This window comes from Nyctibius grandis, chromosome 3 (genome assembly GCF_013368605.1).
Source record: "Nyctibius grandis isolate bNycGra1 chromosome 3, bNycGra1.pri, whole genome shotgun sequence".
Taxonomy (NCBI): Eukaryota; Metazoa; Chordata; class Aves; order Nyctibiiformes; family Nyctibiidae; genus Nyctibius; species Nyctibius grandis.
Window position 1 is genome coordinate 38,857,415 of NC_090660.1, and position 19,956 is coordinate 38,877,370.

Below are 19,956 nucleotides of genomic sequence, written 5' to 3' on the forward strand. Positions count from 1 at the left end.
AAATATTTCAATCAAAAACTCAGGAAAAATAAGCAGATTTGTGATGATCTGGAAAACATGGAAAAACAATAATTTTTTTTTTCCCTGAGACCAGTAAATATACTTAATCAAAGGACAATGTTTATTGACTTGAGGTAGAACTATTCAGATTCACCATGGTTATTTTTAAATGCCTAAACCAGAATGCCCACAACAGACAGATTTACCTGTTTCAGATTTTACTATGTATGTTTCCCACTGTGTTCAATCTGATTACTTCTGTTACAATTAACATCTTCATTTTTTTGTTTAATGAATAATCTATTACTCTAGAGTTCTATTTAGCAAGATACAGAATATAAGCTGTGGCTTGTTGAGTGATCCTTGTAAACTCAGACCTATCCCAGTAGTATCAGCAATATTTGGTTTACCTTCAGCTATATATGTCTTTGAGGTTTTAATGGAAACCTGCCGGAAACTGTTGACTAGGAAAAGAACTGGTTTTCTTCAACATCTCCCATCTCCATGTTTTATTTATAGTTAGATCTTCCTGTTTGGGCTTAGACAGGCTGTCTTGAGGTTTACGGAATATGATTTGATAACAACAAAAAATACAACTCCGTAACCCAAAATGTACTATTGTGAGGTTAAATAAAATCTTGAAATCCCCCAGGGGTACTGTCAAAAAGCAGTTCAATGGCTCGGTGTTCTGAACTTGGGTGTTATCGTAGTGCCCTCATTGCTCTGCAGCGATGGTGGGTTATGACCTTACTAGTAATGAATGTGGGATATATTCATCAGCAAAAACATACAAGTGTGAAGTGCACATAGTTTTTGGAAACCACTAATTAAAATCAAACATTTTTAACTTTGAAAAGTCTTCCTAATCCCCATCTTGTAGCTGTTTAAAATTGCATCAGAGACTAGTGTTTTTGATCACTGAGACTGTTATAACCGAGGTTTTGACCTACAATTTTCAAAAGGAATAAGGATCGAAATTCACCTAAATTTCACAAATATGTCTGTGATGTCTGAAAATTATTTGTGAAACTTTCTGTTCTAGGAAATATTTTGTTGGCTTTATAACTTGCTGGTGCAATTGTGTAGTTCTTCTGAGGGACAATTTATAGAGTTGTAGTCCTCAGACTTGAAAATCTTCCTGATTTTCTTTTCTTTTATGACACTAACCAATGCAAATAGAGGCTAGAGGACAGACAGGGCAGAGGAAGGGACAGAACTCACTGTAAATGAATTTAACAGTATTTTTATGGCACCATGAGGACTAACAGTAATAATTGTTACTAATGACCTCATAAATCAGATTACGACAAAAGTGAATAAGAGACCTCTGGATATGAAGAATTTGGGTTTGTAAACTGAGGAGAGAATCATCCTTAGATTGTATCTAAAGTCCTCTTTCACTTAGAAAAGATGTCACATCTATAACATATTAGAGAATCGTTTAAAATATTTGCATTTATTTTGTCCTTGAAGTGTAAGGTAGAAAGATCTTTATTATGTATTATTAACATCTTACAAGGAATTATCATCTTCCCCATTTGATGTTGCAGGCTTTCTTTCAAGGAAAATATGTACTGAAGTATCCTGCTAGATGTTTTCTTTCCCTCTTGCCTTTTCAGAAGCACAATGCAGGTTTTGGAACCAAATGAAATGAAAAGAATACTTTAAGCCATCTTGGTGTTTTCCTGATGCAAAGATGCTTTGGAGGCAGAAAGGGACCCAAGGGTAAACTGTCTAGCGCTGGACACCTCTATAAATTGTAGTAGTCTCTCTGGAACCATCCTTTATGGCTTTCAGCAAGCTACAGTTTTCATGGTGCCAATTGCTGTGACATTCTCCATATACACGTTCTTATAGCAGCATCTGTGGAGGGCAGCTTGTAAGTCATCTTCCAAAGTTCCTGGGAAAGGGAAATTTTTCCCCTTTATCCTAAGGCTTTGGGACTATCTTTGCACCACTTGGGCTTGCTTAATTATTATCTAGTGTCTTTGTCTCAAAGACCTTCTGTGGCAGTTATTTGGAAAACTCATTCATTAACAGAGCTGTATTTTCAGATGTCTTCATCTCCCCACAGTAAATACAAAATATCTTTGCTTATGGCAGAATTTGCTGCCCTTGGTTTCTCAGCTTTTATTCTCTTCTGGGCCAATCTCAAATTAAACAGAGATCAAAACCATGATGTTTGATGATGGGATGTGGGGGGACTAGTTTGCTTTGTGGATAGAGATGAGAGAGATACCTCTTATTCTTAACAGTTTCAATATTGATCCAATAAATTGGTTTAGATTACACTGTCACTTCTGTTTAAAAAATAAAAATTTAAAAAATCTAGCATCTATTTAATAATTAATGACCTACTTTTACTTTTTGAATAACACTTATGCAACTGTTAGGGCAGCATATAGATTACAGCACCTTCATTTTTAGTCCAAGATACAAGGTTTTACATTAACAGTGCCACATTTTCTTCATCTTTATTTTGTGGTTCCTAGAATGCATTTATCTTGGAAATGACAGTAAGAAATTTCTGACTTTGTATAGGTCTTGTTTTCAAATTTTATATCTTGTTGAAGGTTCTTATCTTAATAATTATCTTCTTGAAGCAGGAGGTGTGGGAGTGACAAGAATATTCTATCAGGAAACATCCTGATATATAAACATTTATGAGATATATAAAACCTTGTTTGTTTTAGAATTTGTGTGTTAATCTAAATGTGATCGATTTATATGTTTCAAAATAGAATTAATTAGGCTGTTATATGAAGTAGAGCAAAGTAGCGTGTTTTTAGGGGATGCAGAATCCCTTAAGCCAAGCCATTAAAAAAAAAAATATAAACACTTGTATTTAGAATTTCTAAGCATGCCATAACTGTGCCATGTTATCCTGAATCACCATTTCCCATGCACTATTTCCCCTCAAGACACAGAAATCCTGTCCTGTTTTGTAATAAACTAATGCAGCCTATGACCATTGCACTTCCTGTTTTCTTTCACTGAATATTCATAGAGAAAATATCTATATGTCAGATACCAACAAAGAAGCTTCCTTTCCCCTTCCCCTTTCCTCATGAAAGTATGGGACTTGGATCTGAAGCAGCAGTGTGGATGCAGCTGCAGTTTAAGAATGGGAAAATGCTCTCCAGTTTCAGTTCCAGGGATTTTTGTGATATCCTCCCACCATTAAGGCTGAGAACAAGTGCACATCCCTGTTCTTGCTAATCTGTTAATGGCATGGGATTGTGCTTCCTCAAGGTGACCGTGCTTTGGTGCAGAGTAGGAGGCAGTGCTGTCCACTGGCACTATTGTCCATAGCGGGTAACCAGGAGCCAGCTCTGTGCCAAGTCAGCTCCCATCTGACAGATCATGTTCAAATATGTGTGGATGTGGACAGATTGCCTTCAGGGCCAGCTCTGGGTTGGAAGCAGTATAGACCCTGTCTTGCATTGTGAAGCCTGAGGAAATAAATCTGCCTGGGACCCAAGCTGGCTCCATGCACATCCATGGCAGGTGTCTGTGCTGTACTTGTTTTCAGAAATCTGTATAGGCATAATGGAGGTGGCTTTGTGTGGAGATAGATAGCAGTGGTCCTGAGCAGCCCATGTTCATGTCAGCTTCCTGACTGGACCCAGACTTGTTCCTCAAGAGCTTCTTCAGTACATAGGCACCATGCTTCCTACCTTTGTTGTTTCTTGATATTTTTTTCATTTGTGGAATGAGTGGTGCTGCAGATACATGGAACATCTCAGTTCCTATGCAAAACCAGTCTGGATCCCTTAGTAGTTGTTAGCTCAGATGCAGCACAGTTGGGGGGTGGGAGGGGGGGAGGGGGGGGAGAAGTGTCCTGTTCCATACAAGGGAGTCCTGCTAAAAAGTCCAACCAGAACCCAGAAGACTTCAGGCAGGGAAACATTGGTATGAGGGAGCAGAGCTAAAAACTGAATCAGTACTGCTAACATGAAAAAAAGCATCAGGTGAATGGTTTTAGCAGTCTGGTGAAAAATAAGTATGAGAATTTAAGGACTTCTGGAAAGTAACAGGCAGTTAAGGCAAATGCCTCTTTTTTTTAGATTGTCTCATGCTTTTAGAGCTGGAAACTTCCCTGGCTGACAGCCCAGAGGAATACTGACAGGCCCAGAAGGGAAATTCTTCCTGTCTTAACCGTGACAAAATCTGTGAAAGGAGACACAGGAATAATATCAGCATTTTCAGAAAGGAGAACAACACTCTAGAGTGCTGAAAATGTTTCAGAGAAGCTTCCCAGTGGGGATTTATGAGGAGTTTAAAGAGGCCATGTGAATTCACAGAAGGGAACTAGGTTGTCCTTTCTCCTTTCTGTAAGTTAGGGAGTTACCTGTGGGAAGCTGTTTTCCTAGTAAGCCAAAAAATTTCTTTAGGAGGTGAATAATTAACGTGAGGGGAGAGAGCAGCATCCAGTGATGGGGCTCAGTTCCCACAAGAAGCAAGCACTTCCTCTGAAGAGCTGAAGACCCTTTTAGAGTCAGGGTCCAGATACATGGCTGTTGACATTTTGGGCTCTTGTATAACTGCCAGTTAATATCACCAAGATCTGATTGCATAAGTGAAGCTTGAAATTAGTCTTAAAATGTCCTACGAAAAATCATTGCCCTGTGAAGTAATTCTCCTCACTCAGGGCATGAACAGAGACCTCAGAAAGCATGGCCAAAGAATGACACTTTTTAGTGCTTTGGAGGGAGGAGAGAGACTTTTTTTTGTAATAGGTAATGGAAGTAAAATGTCATTGTGGAAAATGGAGGTCCTGGAATGCTAACGTTTACAAGCTTGGAGACTTCTTACAGATGAATCCCATGTGGAAAGCCAACTGATCCTGATATCAGTACCACACCCAGGAATTCAGGCTTTGGAATCAGCCATGTATTTCACACATGAAATGGAAAAGCCATTATTCTGTTCACTTTTGTGTTCTGTAATGTTTAAACCCATCCTTGCGTGACACGCACAGTCAAAATGTATGTGACCAATGGCTGACATACATTTTTGTGTCTTATGGTATCTATGGTATCGTGAATGACTGCCTGATACCCTACAGCCCTAAAAATCATGCTAATAATGTTTTCACTGGGTAATAAAACCGTTTTTCAAGGAAAGAAAGGATTGTAGGGAGAAAGCAGAGAGGGAAGGCATTTTCAGCATGCGCAAACAGGATTTTACATATGTCTGTGTACTTTATTAAAAGACATGAACACTTGACTTTTAAATTCCTGATGTGGACTTGTATTGTTTGATCAAGGGATGTATATTGTTTAATTGCAATACTGTATTACCTGCCAGCTGTCAGCAAGGACAACAACCTCAGTGTAGAACAAAATCTAATATTAGAGGAGTGACTCCTCTTCTGCCTTGACCTTTTCTTTATTCGTTTCCATTTCTTTCAAGAAATGCTTTAGCATGTTCTGTTAAAATGAATCTCACTGATTTTTTTTTTTTTTTTTTTTTTCATATTCTAATATGAATTCAAATACATAGTGGCGTCTACAGGCTCTTGACAGAATCAAATTAAGGCGTACAATATTTGATGGACCTGTAAATAGAGAGTTCTGCTTTCACCACTGTTTCAATCAAAGAATATCCATTAAATAATGGAGGAAGAAAAAACAATGCATTTTTCCTTCAGTTATGCTGGGCTGTCTGAGGTATAGGGGTGGAAAAATGTGTTTGAAATCTTTTGGTGTAAAATAAATAAATTAAAACAATCTATTGTGGAAAATTTTGGTGCAAAACTGTTCAAGGAAAGGTGAAGTGAAAAATTTACATTCACATGTACTGGCATGCATTTTTTTTTTCTTAAATAGAGATAGATTTTGTGACAAACCTGTTGAAGAATGAATATTTTACCCTCTTGTAATACTTCAAGTTTGTGAAGGAAGCTAATGTATATCAATTTGGTAACAGCTGAGCACTTTTTCAAAGATTGTTTAGGCTGAAAGTCAAAGTAACTAACAACTGTTTCTCAGCAATGCTGTTGCTGGGTGTGCAACCACACATAACTATGTGAAGTTTTTCAATTGTGCATTTTTTTTTCCCCATATTCTAGGAAAAATAGTAAATTATGCAAGGCTTTTATTGCTCAGACTTCATTTAAGCTTTTGCAAATTCAGGGCTTAAAGTGCATACACTATTGCTTAATCATTTTTGCTTACAAACACTATTTTATTTTATTTGAAGCCATGACCACTTCAGTTAATACTAGCACTTCTCCAAAGAAGGGTTAAAAAAACAACAACAAAAAAAAAACCACACACACAAAAAAAGAGAAAGATTTACCTTCTGAAGCAGTTCCTCTATAGCAGACAGTTTGTTATATTACATGGATATTCTGAAAGTGCAAAGAGACACAAATTCAGTATTTCCTAGAGAAGGAGTTCAAGCATAACAGTCAGGAAAACAACCCTTAAAGCACATGGACAAAACCCAAACCACTGTGACAGTTCTGACTTTACAGAAGTGTGAAGCAGAAGCATGTGCATAGCCTTTCAAAGGTAATGTAGTACATGTGTGAAAGAAAACTGACCCAAAATTTAAGATATAAAGCACTTTGATTTTTTTTTTAATAATTTATTTTTTCCTCAGCTGGTAAAACATTTTTATCTGGTCTGTTCTGCCTCCCCCACCTGTTTCAAATTTGCCCCTGTCCCTACATTTCCACTGCCAAGCAACGAGTGCTTCCTCTCTCTGTTGCTGATACCTGGTTTTCTGCTTGAAAACAAGCCAGGTGAGACCAGTTCAGATGCCTGTTTATTTAAAATGCTGAAACACACGGGGTGTCATCACTCCGTGTGTCAGGCAGCTGCTTATGAACAGTGGGGTTTTATGGATCTGCTACCAGGTAATGTACTGAAGGTACCTGAAGACAGAATAGTCATCTTGCAACGCTCACCCCCCCTTCCCCTGCAGTGAAATGGAAAAAGAATGAGGAGAACACCTGAAACTTTGGCATTTATTTGAAAAAAACAAAACATGTAGCCCTTATTTTTGTTGAGGAAAGCTTGTAAATGTGGGAGACCAAATCCCAGGACTTGGAAACAAGAAGGCAAATTAAAGGACTTTGATTTTTAGAAATATCTTATTTAACAACTTTAGCAATTTGAGGTATATATACTCTCACAGTTTAGCAGAAAGCATCTCCTCCATCAGCAGTATCACTCCTGTTGCTGTAATGAGCACCAGTGTTCAAGGCAAGGTACACAGATGCTCGCCTTGGAAGAGGCTGAGCACCCGGGGAGGATTCCGTGAGAAACTCTGCCAGGGATTTTAGCTAGGAAAGTACAGCAGTTGGAAATTGGGTCAGTACCTCTGAGTAGATTTGGAGATCTGGAAGCTGTGTGAGGTCTCCGTGCTGGGAATGAAAATGATGCCATGTCCTGTGCTGCGAGCATGTTGCTTTTCCTTTTCCCTGTAGCACGACAGTCAGCCCCAGGCTTCTTTGAAGTGACCAAGAGGATCCATGGTTGCGTGACACTCTGTGTGCGCTGCCTCTTCACTGCAGCTTTTCCCTCCTGCCCTTGGATGTTTCATTTAATTGGCTTCTGCCAACAACTTTGGCTATAAGAAATTATTTGCTAAATCTAAATACAAGTCAGTATTGGTGTGTTTGTCATTTGTGTGGTATTTCTTGCTGTGACAACCAGTTTTTCAGAACTATGAGAGACAGTGATCATGTTTTTCACTACCTGATACTTTTCTATTCAACACAATAAAAACATTTGTATTAAGGTCATAGTTTGAAGGATTTTTTATAAGAGATGGCATATAAACGTGAGTTGTTTGATAAATAATGGTGAAACAATTCCTCAAGATCAAAGAAAGTGATACAGCTATTATTTTAAAATAAATTAATAATTATAATTACATGTTAATTTTTAATTTAGTCTCCAGTTCCAAAACAGCAAATAACCTAACAGAAGTTCAGGTGCCTCACTTTTCTAGTCATTGACTCTAGTTAAGGAACTGTTTAGGAACTGATATGCAGTAGTAAAGTTAATTGACCTGAAAAGCTGTTTGCAGTAATTTTATTGGTAACGTTGAAAAAATTAATCATAGTTTTAAACCAACTCCTCCCAGTTTGGGAAATTGTCCAAGTTGTTAAAATAACAATAGCAGTAAATTTCAGAAGGCAACAATTTGAGTCATCAAGCACAGGGAGAGGTGTCCCACTGTCCACATGCCTTCTAGTGTAGGAGTTTTAAAGGCGTGTAAATGCTGATGAGGGAGTAGGACAGGCTGGGGTAGTTCAGAGGATGTGAAGCCCTACACCTGAAGCCCCTTTTAAGGGCTCAACCACTAGCCACCTAACGACACAGAAAACCTTAAAAACGTTGTTTCAGATCGTCAAAATTCAGTGTATTGATTTGGAGTAAGGCTAAGCTGCAGCATGGATCAACTCAAAGTCAATGCTTTACAGGCAGCCAAGAGCAAAAAGAATACAGGAGTGAGTCTAGCCAGGCAGTTGTGTGCTGCCCTCCGTTGATGGGGAGACAGATGGGAGCACTTCTGACAGGGGCTTGCAGTACCAGAGCTTCGCTGATTAAAAGGCTGGGTGTTGTGGGTGTGAGGACTTGTGGACTAAAGGGAAAAGAAGAAAATCCTATGTGGAGAGTGTACCTGAAGGGAAGGGAGGAGGAAGCCAGAGGGCCTTATGTCACAGTTTAAAACAGGAATTTTATTACTTTGGAAGATATGCCCAACAAGTCACATCGAAACAATGAAATGCTGTCCTTATTAAGTAAAACAGGAGTTTTGTAGATGACTTTGGGGATTAAATTTCTGTTGCAGGAATTATTACAAGTATATGCTGAGTGCCAGTATATTAAATTGCTGATTAAAAGTTGGGTTAGTTTTCAAATGATGGAACAGAAAGAAGAAATGTTGTTCTTTGGAGGTGGAGGAAGAAGAGAGGTTTGTGTAGGTCTTTAACAGCATAATGGCATGTTTGCTAATAAGTTTCTTGCTAATTTTAGTGCCATTACAGCAAATGCTGCGGTACCCATATAGGAGTAAGAACAACACAAAGAACATTACCTGCTAGTGTTAGATGCTTTGCACTCATTCTCATGGGGATTATGGGTAGGCAATATATTCAGAAGCATCTGCCAACAAGAAACACCCTAAAAAAACAGAATTCAGAAACTCCATGTATGATTTTGAACTAACTCTTTACTTTTTATTTTTTGTCCCTCACTTCCTTGTATAGACAGTACATTTCTTTCCCCTTTCATCTTTGTGAGTTGATGACTTCCATTACTTTCTTATTTCTGCTGAGGCTGGTAAGCTGGTTTGATGCATTCAGCAGTCAGAAGTGCAATTCCACGTGCATTTGTGTTGGCTGAGTAAGCAAAATGAGAGAGGCTGACTGTGAAAGTGAAAAGGTGATTTACGCTGGTGTTATAGAGCTGTGCAGTAATAAAACACAGGGATTGTTGGACACACATTATATTGTACAATTATATAATTATAAACAATATAATTGGAGGCAGTTGAGCATGACTGCGGCAGGCTGTTATTTAGCAATCATCTCTTTCAAGGCTCATTAAGCGCAGATTTATACATAAAATAAAAGCTTTTCTCTATAAAGGCTAAATATATAGTGGCATTTATTCCCCAAAATGTAATACATAGATCTAAAGCTGTCAACATCTATAATGGATTTAGTCAGTGGTTGTAAATGAAGTTGTTCAGTGGATATGACAATACCGAGCCCTTTGCCTTTATTTAAGGCATTATTTCTGTGACTTCCTTTGTATGTCCATTTTGGAAGGCTAAAGAGCCTGAATACACATCTGTGATCTTGGATTTTGAAGTCTGACAAGCAGAGACACTACAGATGGTCAAAGTGTTTTAAAAGGTAACTAAGGTCTCTTAAAAATCATCAATATTTTGGGCCTATGTTAACCCTTTAATATTTTATAATTCTGAAATGATGAATGAGCTTATGGGGAAGAAAATTAAGCTGCTGAAATATTTTTTTGCTGCTACTCCAAGTCATTTAGGTTTTTGATGGGTTTTTTTTTTACATATTTAATTTTATGACCTGAAGTAAAATATTTTTTTATTTAAAGAAATAAAGGGAGAAGACTCTTATGACCTAAAAGGAAAAAAGCCACATAAGTAAGAACCTCCTAAGGTGGAGAGATCTACAACACATATAGTGATACAGTCTGACTCAAAATTTTAATGGTTGACAGAAGTTTGGAATGTAAATGTATTTTTAAATGCATATATATAAACTGAAATTTAGGTGCTTAAATATTTTTTGTTAGGGTTTTTTGAGTATCTAGAATTCCTCCTGACTTGTAAACAGAGCTGTGAAACAACGATATAAATAACTAAGAAATATTCTTGAAGGAGAGCCTGCAGGCCTCATATCTGAGTACGGCTCTGTGAGAGTACAGCTTCGGCACTACAAAGTATCTGACTCATATGTGCTAGAGACACTTTTTTATTTGTTTTCAATCCAAATGTGAATCTTTAAATGCTCCATTTTAATGCTCTTCCTGACATATCATTAGCTCCATTCTCATTTTGTAATTCTGTTCGGTGTGTTTAATGTTCATTCCTTCTTTAAGTGATTTGTGTGAGCCTGAGAGATGCAAGGCCCCTATGAGTTTCATCACGCCTCTGATTACACAAATGGTCTGGCATGATACAGCTGCTGTATCACTGTTCCCAGTGTATGGTACCTGACCACAGCAGTTTGTGGCTGTCAGCCTTTTAAGAAGTTACTGCATTTTACATCCCTCGCTTTCACTTTGCTACGTCAGAGATGTGTCTGCACAGTAATTGCTATTCGCTTGAGTTCATGATACTGGAAAATGTTAATTAATATAGTACGAGTTCTTGTAGTTAAATGTTTTGAATGCATGTAAAGTATTGTGGTGTTGATGTCTTTAGCAACTCTATCTTAGTTTTAGCCTTTGGTAACTGATACAGAGCTGTATTTCAGAGCTGTTTTTCTTCCCTCACTTCTGCCTTGTTTGTTTGTTTATCCAAATGAGTTAACTCATGATGTTTCTGAGTCATGTTAGTGGATCAACAAGGTCCAACTTCTTGTAACACCATTCTAAAACACTGCAGTTTTTTCAAAGTTTAGAGATAAAGCATTGCCAAACGCAAGCCATGAATTTCAAATGTTGCTTGGTAAAGCTCCTTTTGTTTGCTTTTTATGTTTTTTTTTTAAAAAAAAATGAGTGAGTATTTTCTTAGTAATACAGGGACAGATGCTCTAGCAGTCTTCACTGGATCCATTGTAAAATGGTCTTACAACATTACCACAATGATTTGGTAGAGAGTTTTTTTTGGCTTGCTTTCTGTCCTTTATGCAAATGTAAATTCCTACACAACATACAAAGCAATGGAGATCACATGCTTATTAAGCTAAAGAATTTCAGGTTTAAATCTTCAGTGGTGAACTATTATTATCTGATAAGTTGCGGGAGTGCCCCAAGAAATCAGTTTGGTTGCGTAATTTAATTTCTTTGTGGACATACATTTATATTTTGAAACTGCCAATTCATTTCTGTGTTCTGCAGAATGAGTGGAAACTGCTTAAACAATCTAACCAGCTGATCTCTTGGGTTTGGTTTGTGGGTTTGGGTTTTTTTTTATTTTTCAGAAGACCATAGATAATGAACCTTAGCTGGAAACAGCCTTGGAAAAGGTTATATTGCTCATGTTCATTCTGTATGTTCTGAGTGCATAAGCAGTGTATAACTTGGATCCCCAGTCTTTCAACTTTTCAATTATATTATGAGGAGAAGAAACTGGACTCCACACAATCCAATGTGAATCAAAGTGAAGACGCTTTATTAAGCATAAGCTGTCCCTTTTATACATTTGTACTTTCCCTACCTGCAAGCATGTGCATTGCTATTGGTTAATATTACTGTCCACACTTCAAGCACACTCTTCTTTGATGTGTTGATTGGTTACTGCTCTGCCACTGGTCCTTTTTTGATTGGCTCCATCAGTTCCTGTTTCTTCTCCTCCGTGTTCGGCTTCCCTCGGCTACTCCCTCAATTCTTGTTTGCTCAACTGCTGTTTTTTCCTTATTTCTTCTCTCCAAGGTCAGCTTATTGACACTAGCTACATGATTCTTGTCATGCAGCTAGGCCCTCACACCATACTCTCATACATCTGGCTCATTACATGACCATTCTCCTCCAGAAACCCCTCTACAATTCCCCCTTTTTTTTCTTGAGCCAGAAAGGCCGTGTTTATCATCCGCTGCAGGGCCCTTTGCAAGCAGGAGAATAAACACGGTAATACAAGCATGATAATACAAATCACAAACAATCCCATTAATAGCATTTTAATCAATCCGACCAGCCACCCTCCAATTCCCAGATTACCCAACCAGTCATCCAGAAACCCATGCTGTTCCCGTATTTTCTGTGTGGCGTTCATGAGCTCTTTGATCTTCTTATGAATTGACTTGGAGCGATCGTTCAGATCCATGTAACACATCCCATCAAAATCCTGACATCCATGACCATGTGCTAATAATAAAAATCTATAGCAGCTCTATTTTGCAAGGTAGCATGTCGAATACTATCTACATCATTGGCTAATGCTTCTAAAAATCTAGAAGTTTGGTTAGCTCTTTTTGCAACCTAGCAAGCTAAATTTTGCCTGGCCTTATGTAGGTTAGTATGGTTAGTATTACTTTTTGCGTAGGCATTAGCAGACTTAATTTGCTTATTGTACACGAACCTCCCACCTTCTTACTGGGCAACCTTGGCCAAGCCCTATCCCCACAAATTAGGAATAAACTCTTTGGTAATTTTTGCTTTCAGATCCATTTAAGGGGACTCCCACTAGACATGTATGAAAGGGTTGTTCAGGCTGACCTAAGGAGGCACAAAACTGCGTCTGGTTCAGGCTCCGCATCAGAGTCACACAAACATTGTGACTCCCCTCCCAAGGTGTCGGTGGAAGGACTATCGTCTGGTGTCCTCTTGTCAGCTCCAGGATCCAAAGCAGGCTTAACACACCTGGTGGGAAACCACCGCGGCCCTGCATCTGTAAAAACACAAGCATATCCATGTCCCCAGGTAACTAAATCCCATGAGCCTGTCCACTTTCCCGTTTGCAGGTCTCGTGCTAAAACCTTTGCCCTGACAAGAGGATCGCCTCCCTGCAAAGACAAAAAATGAGAGATATTACAGGACACTCTTTCCCGGTTGGCACAGTTAAATGATTCAATGTGTACACAGCCTTCCATAGGCGAGCATGCGGGGTCTCAGAGCTCATTCCCCCTTTTTGTTTTTCAAGAAGTTGCTTCAGAGTGTGGTGCACTCATTCCACAATGGCCTGGCCAGTTGGGGAATGAGGAATGCCAGTAACATGTTCCACCCCCCAGGAGGCGAGAAATCGGGCCATGCGTGTAGATACATATGCCGGCTTGTTGTCCATCTTAATAAGTTTCGGAATCCCAAGGGCAGCCCAGGCTTGCCGAAGATGTGACATGGCATCGATTGCTTTCTCGCCGGCATGGGCCAATGCCCACATGACCTCAGAAAATGTATCCACAGAGACGTTAACATATTGTAGTATGTGTGTTACATCCATTTGCCGCAGGTCCAAGGCTTGGCAGCCGCGCTGGTTAACCCCGCATGGAAACACCAGTCCGGGTCCTAGGCATTAACACTCCAGACAAGCAGTGGTGATAGATTTCACGTCTGCAAAAGAGATCTTGAATTGACGACTAACGCCCGAGCCCCTTGGTGAAAAAACTGGTGAGACAGAAATGCTTGATGAACTAGGTCTGGCACTGGAGGGGTCCAAGCGAGGGTTCACATATGAATCCTGGCAGACCGGTGCGGCTGTGAATATGCAAGATATAATACCTATGCATACGTCAGTTCACTATAGTCCATAGCATTTTTAGTAACGAAAATAATTGTTCTGAGTTTACCTCTTTGAGCAGCGCACGATCAACACGCTGCACAATATCTTCTACATGAGCAGAGTCTGTAACAATGTTTACAGCACAATGTGAAAATGTTTTAAAAGCAATAATGGCAGCACTAAGTTCAACCAATTGAGGTGATCCCTATACTAAATGCACCAATTCCTGCCATTGCCTTCCGTCATATCAGGTAACTACTGCTTTTCCCGATTTTCCAGAGCCATCAATAAAGACCGTGGGGCCTTGTACTGGGCTATCTGCTGTCAGTGGCTTTTCAATGACTTGTAACTCTGAATGAACATGTAATAATTTGTGACTGGGAAGATGATAAGATACCTGCCCTTCAAATCCTTCCAGGGCCAATTGAAATGGTAAACTGTTTGCCATACACCAGCTTACATAATCGCGTTCAATGGGAATTATCAGTCGACTGGGGTCTCAGCCCATGAGTTGAATGCATCGTGTGCGTCCTATCATGACTGTTTTCGATACCAGTTCAATCTGAGTGCTCACTGTTTTTCGTGGTTGAACGGATAAAAACAGCCACTCTAGAACGTGTGGTGGATCCTGCCAGCGCTCATTCCACTAGCCCAGTAATCCCATGGGATAATAGTTGGTAATGGCTACATATAAACTTACTGGTGTCTCTAAATCCACACGATGTACCTTTTTTTGCTGCATATCATTGACATATTGTGGGACTGTTTTTCATGCCTTGCGGTAATACCGTCCACTGATATCGTTGACAAGGCGCCATGTTGTTCCTACTAGGTATTGAAAAAGCTAATTAGCATTTGTCAGTTTCATATAAAGGGATGGTGAAAAAAAACAATCTTTCAGATCAATAACCAAAATGTATAGTCTGCATCAATAACTCCTGGTAAAACAAATAGACCTTGCAAGGTTACACTAGGACGTCCGAGTAATAGTGCACTTAACCCATTTCCAATGGGTCCCACGGCATTCATTGGTGCCTTATGCACTCTGCTATTCTCTATTGTGATTGTGGTTGCTGTGGTAACAGCCAGTCCGGCACTCCCTGCGGTTCGGGCTGCGAGTTGACTGTTTAGGCCTGGAACTGGTTGGGAAGATTCATTTGTGTCAGCACACGGTTCCTCCCCGCATTCTTTCTCCTGTTTCCCTGCACTCTGCAGCTGGTTGTTATCAGCTGACCTTGAGCATTATACTTAGACCAGCATTGCTTCACAAAATGCCTCAGCTTCCTGCAGCAATGACACATCAAAACAGTTACCTCCCCTACTCAGCTTTGACTTCTTAAGGCAGTTTTTCTTAAAGTGACCTTCTTGCCCACATGTATAACAATGATGAACTACCTTAACTGCTCCATCTGAAATGTGGTGGTTCCTACTTTCCCGCAAGCATTCATTATTTCGGTTAAGGTGGGGTTACGATTTGCCACCCCTGCAATAATTTTCCTGCAATCTTCATTGGCGTTGTCCTTCGCTAACTGTAGTAACAACACTTCTTTAGCAGCCCTGTTTTGTATTTGTTTGCCTAAGGCAAATCACTCCCCAGTTGAATGGCTCCCATTCGGGTGGGCCATTTCCATCCCCTCGATATACCGGGCAAGCCAATACCTGGCCACCCATAGCAGCCGCGGCCCCGAAATCACCGTCCGCAAGTGCATGCTCTCTTAATTTTCTCCAGAACCTGGCTGGGTCCAGGCCAGACACAGTAACCTGGACTGGCTGCAACGTGAATAACTCCTCCATGCTACCGCCTGACTTCCCCGACCCTCGGGCTCTGCAGCAATTATGTCCGGCTTCCATCTCTTCAGAAAGGCCTATTAAGGGTGGCTCAGTCTCAGAATCGGGTAACGGGCCAGTAGAAGGATCAAGGTTCCGCTGCTGTTCCTTGGGCGGGGGGGCGGGGGGGACTCTGGCGGCACGGAGGGCAAAGTCACTGTGAAAGGAGCTGTAGCCACCTCAGCCGCTGCCTTTGCCTCTCTGTCCGCCTTCATTTGCTCCAGTGAGTCTATAACTAATCTCCACGTCATCAATGACACAGTGGCGATCTTGTCCCCCCTTGAGGCAGCCTCAAAGAGAGAAGTTCCAGTGCTTTGCCGTGTACTAACTTTGAAAGCAGTCTGCGCTGTAGCTGGCAAATCATTCTTTTTACACCATATCAATAGTCTCCGGAGCAAATGCTCATCATATTTTACTCCTCTCTTTGAGAGGATATGTAGGAGAAGCCTTACTATTGCACTTTCTTCTTTAGAGATATTTTGGCCCATCTCCGTTCCCCCAGCTGCTCACCTCACTGGGTGTCCTGTTGCAACGTACGTTCCTTAGTCTGCAGGTCGTCCTCCACCCCGCCCCGGTCTCAGTCCCGCTGAGCGGTCCTCCAGCCGGTGTATCTCCTTCTGGGCTGTTCCCCGAACTTGCTGTCTATTTACCACTAAATCAGTATCACGTCGGGGTCACCATCTGAGGAGAAGAAACTGGACTCCACACAATCCAATGTGAATCAAAGTGAAGACGCTTTATTAAGCATAAGCTGTCCCTTTTATACATTTGTACTTTCCCTACCTGCAAGTATGTGCATTGCTATTGGTTAATATTACTGTCCACACTTCAAGCACACTCTTCTTTGATGTGTTGATTGGTTACTGCTCTGCCACTGGTCCTTTTTTGATTGGCTCCATCAGTTCCTGTTTCTTCTCCTCCGTGTTCGGCTTCCCTCGGCTACTCCCTCAATTCTTGTTTGCTCAACTGCTGTTTTTCCTTATTTCTTCTCTCCAAGGTCAGCTTATTGACACTAACTACATGAGTCTTGTCACACAGCTAGGCCCTCACGCCATGCTCTCATACATCTGGCTCATTACGTGACCATTCTCCTCCAGAAACCCCTCTACAATATTAAACTCCATTTATGGAGTTCTGTTAATCAACATTGCCTTTTCTGTTTCTTTCTAAAGTCCTCTCCTTTCACTTAAATTGCCAGTAGTCTCCTGGTGTGCTGGATAAAAGAAGGAACCCTTATCTAGTGCTTTACAGCATTTCATGGCTAGGAAACAGAGCAAAGTGAAAATTTGTCATGGTTCATCACTACAGTAGAGTGTACTGGCTTGTATGATGTGCAAAAAATTAACATTAGACCCCAAATAAGAACTCATCTTTCCACATATGTTTTGTGGTTTTGTGGGTTTTTTTTGTTTTGGCTTTGAGTTACTGTCTCCTGATGCACCACTGCTATGACACAGGAATTGCTATATCACAGGGTTTTATCACCCTGTGGCATGGCATAAAAGAGAAGCAGCGTGATGGGATTTCTCTTAAAATTCATGTTAGCAACATCTCCCCAAGGCAACCGGTCCCATGGAAGTCACAGACAGGGCGATCTCCACCACAAGGGTACCACAGGGTCTTTGGCTTGCATGACTTTTGGTGTCTGTCTGTCCTTTCTGTGAGGGAGAGTAGTTTATCCTCCAGGACATCTAGTTTTGCTATGCTTAGCCCATCATGACTGGCTTATTGGGAAGTTCTGCACAGGGGCAGAGCGGTGGCTGAACAAGTCTGTGTCTTTAGAGACAGTGTGATATCTGAAATGTGGCTGTTTCCCATACTTGAAACACGAAATTGATGTCTTGTCTCAGACATCATGGAGTAATAACATAAAATTGAGGGTCTTTAAATTGTTACTCAAGGGAGTATAAAACAACATGTACACTGTAAATGTAAAACAACCTTAAGAGGAAAATGGAATAACACAGTATGCCAAATAGTTCATATTACTCACTGAGCAAATTACTCTTTTTGGAAGCATTAACTCTTTTAAGAAATTGGATGCTGGTTTTTGTGACTTGCACATTTTTCTAATTGTATTCCTATCAGCTTTCGTATCGTACATGTCCTACTCTTAAGGTCTAGTCCAAAGATAAAATGTTCCCTATTGTAAACAGCTGTCCTGCAGACAAACAGCACTGAGCACATCTAATAGGATTCATTCAAGGACCTTTTCCCTCATTAGTACTGCATAACTGTGTGCTGTGCACTGAAAGGTGGTGATCTTTTGAAAGAAAAAAGCAAAGAGAAGATTGAGTCATGAGCTCCATCTTGATCTAAAAAAGAAATGTTATATCAGTTCTGTAAAAGAGGAAACATAAGGTTTGAAATTAAAAGAAGAAAAATGTTGTGTATTAAACTTAGTGTGTGAATTTTCAAGGTAATTTTTTATCTAGATGAACATATGATTGAATAAGTTGTTAATATATTTCCATTATACTGAGGTTGATTCCAAAAATGCAAATAAAGAGAAACACACTAGAGATTAAAAATATAGTGAGTAGTATTCCTAAAGACGTTATGGATCTTAACGTATAAAAAAAAGATTTTTTTCCTTCAGTCTTTAGCAAATAGATGATAAAGATGCAGTAGACGTGCCAGTGTTATCCTGCCACTCACCTTTTAAAATGTTTCGAGATCTTCATAGGAAGAGTCTGTGAAAGCCCTTCTCAGTTATGGCTGTTAGTAGGACAGAGCCAGCTCAGGTGCCTGGACCACCCACTGAAGTCCACAGGACTTGTGCACCTTCAGGGAAAAGCAGAGAGGGACCCTTCTGAGAGCAGCAGGGGACTAAAAGAACTGGTTTCATTTCCTGCTCCTAATAATTAGAAAGACAGAGGTTTGACTGTTTCCAAGGACCTAATGCAAATATTACTTCAAAGGTATTCAAGCCACAGAACTAAGGAAATGTAAAACAAAGTGAAGTATAGCTCACAAATGGCGGGGGGTGGGGGGCACAGAATCAGCTTTGGATTGTTTATTTGAAAGCAGTGGGTGCATTTAAGCTGAGCTGCAGAGCATTGTCCAGCTGGCTTGAAATTCATATAATGATTGAAATGTTCCCTAGGAAAACTGTTGTAATAGCAAACAAGTGATGCAAATCAGCAGAAAGGGCTAACTGTGTAACTCTGCTCTCATATGAAGGTGCACATGTGTGACAAGGCCATTTACTTGCAGGCAATATCAGAAACTTGATGGTCTTTAACTGATCCATTGGAAGTCTTCTCCTCCTCCAATTGTTTATTCAGTTCTGCATCTCTTCCCTCTTTATACCATGCAAGCATGCTGTGACAGCATTATTCCTGAGGAAATTTCCTGATGCATTGTAGAACCAGATTGTTGTTTTTTCCCTTGTGGCGTGTAACACAGTGCTAGTTTTTACTTTCTTGTTTGCACTTGGCTGTATGTCAACAAAACAAACAAACAAAACCATGGAAATAATCCCCTCTCTCAACTCTCCCAAATAACTGCTCTTTTTTTCCTCTTTTATATCCTAAAATATTGTTGCCTATAATCCCTGCCCGAGGCAAGAAAAGGGGGCCTGCAGGATATCTTTTGCCATTCAGGTGCTGCTATAGCTCCCTATCAAGTTAATGGAAGTTCTGCCACTCAATTGAGTGGAAATGGGATTGAGCCTTTGCTTACTGACCTCTTTCTGATGCAGTGGAGTTCCCTGCACTCATATGACTAAGAGAAAAATAGGAAGGCCAATGTTAATATAGATTGCGTAAAAAAAAAATCAATGTCGGTGTCATAGGTTAAATGTTCCTGACTTGCGTATCTTTTCCTAGCTTACCCTGAAACCAGGTCTCTTGCGTTGCTTAAGTGGAGTCAGTGAAACAATTTAAGTCAGTCATGGTGGATTCAGTAATGGTCAGTAATGGTTTTGTGCTTCACTTCAGAGGCAATTAATATAGCACACTACAATTCTGTACACCGAAAGATGTAGATTGTGTATTGTACTATCTCAAACTCACAGTCAGGTAATAAAAATTCATATTATATTGCTGCTATGTTTGTAGAGAGTTGAAACTTGACTTGTTTTCTTTTCAAGAACAATGTTAGTATTAGCAATATGTTTTACATACATTAATGAGGGTTGGACACCTCTAACTTCTACTTACTTTCTAGTGAATGCAGGCTGATAGAGAGTCTTGTTTACCTTGCTTTATAGCTCAAGAAATTTCAGCAAAACCATTCTAAATCTCA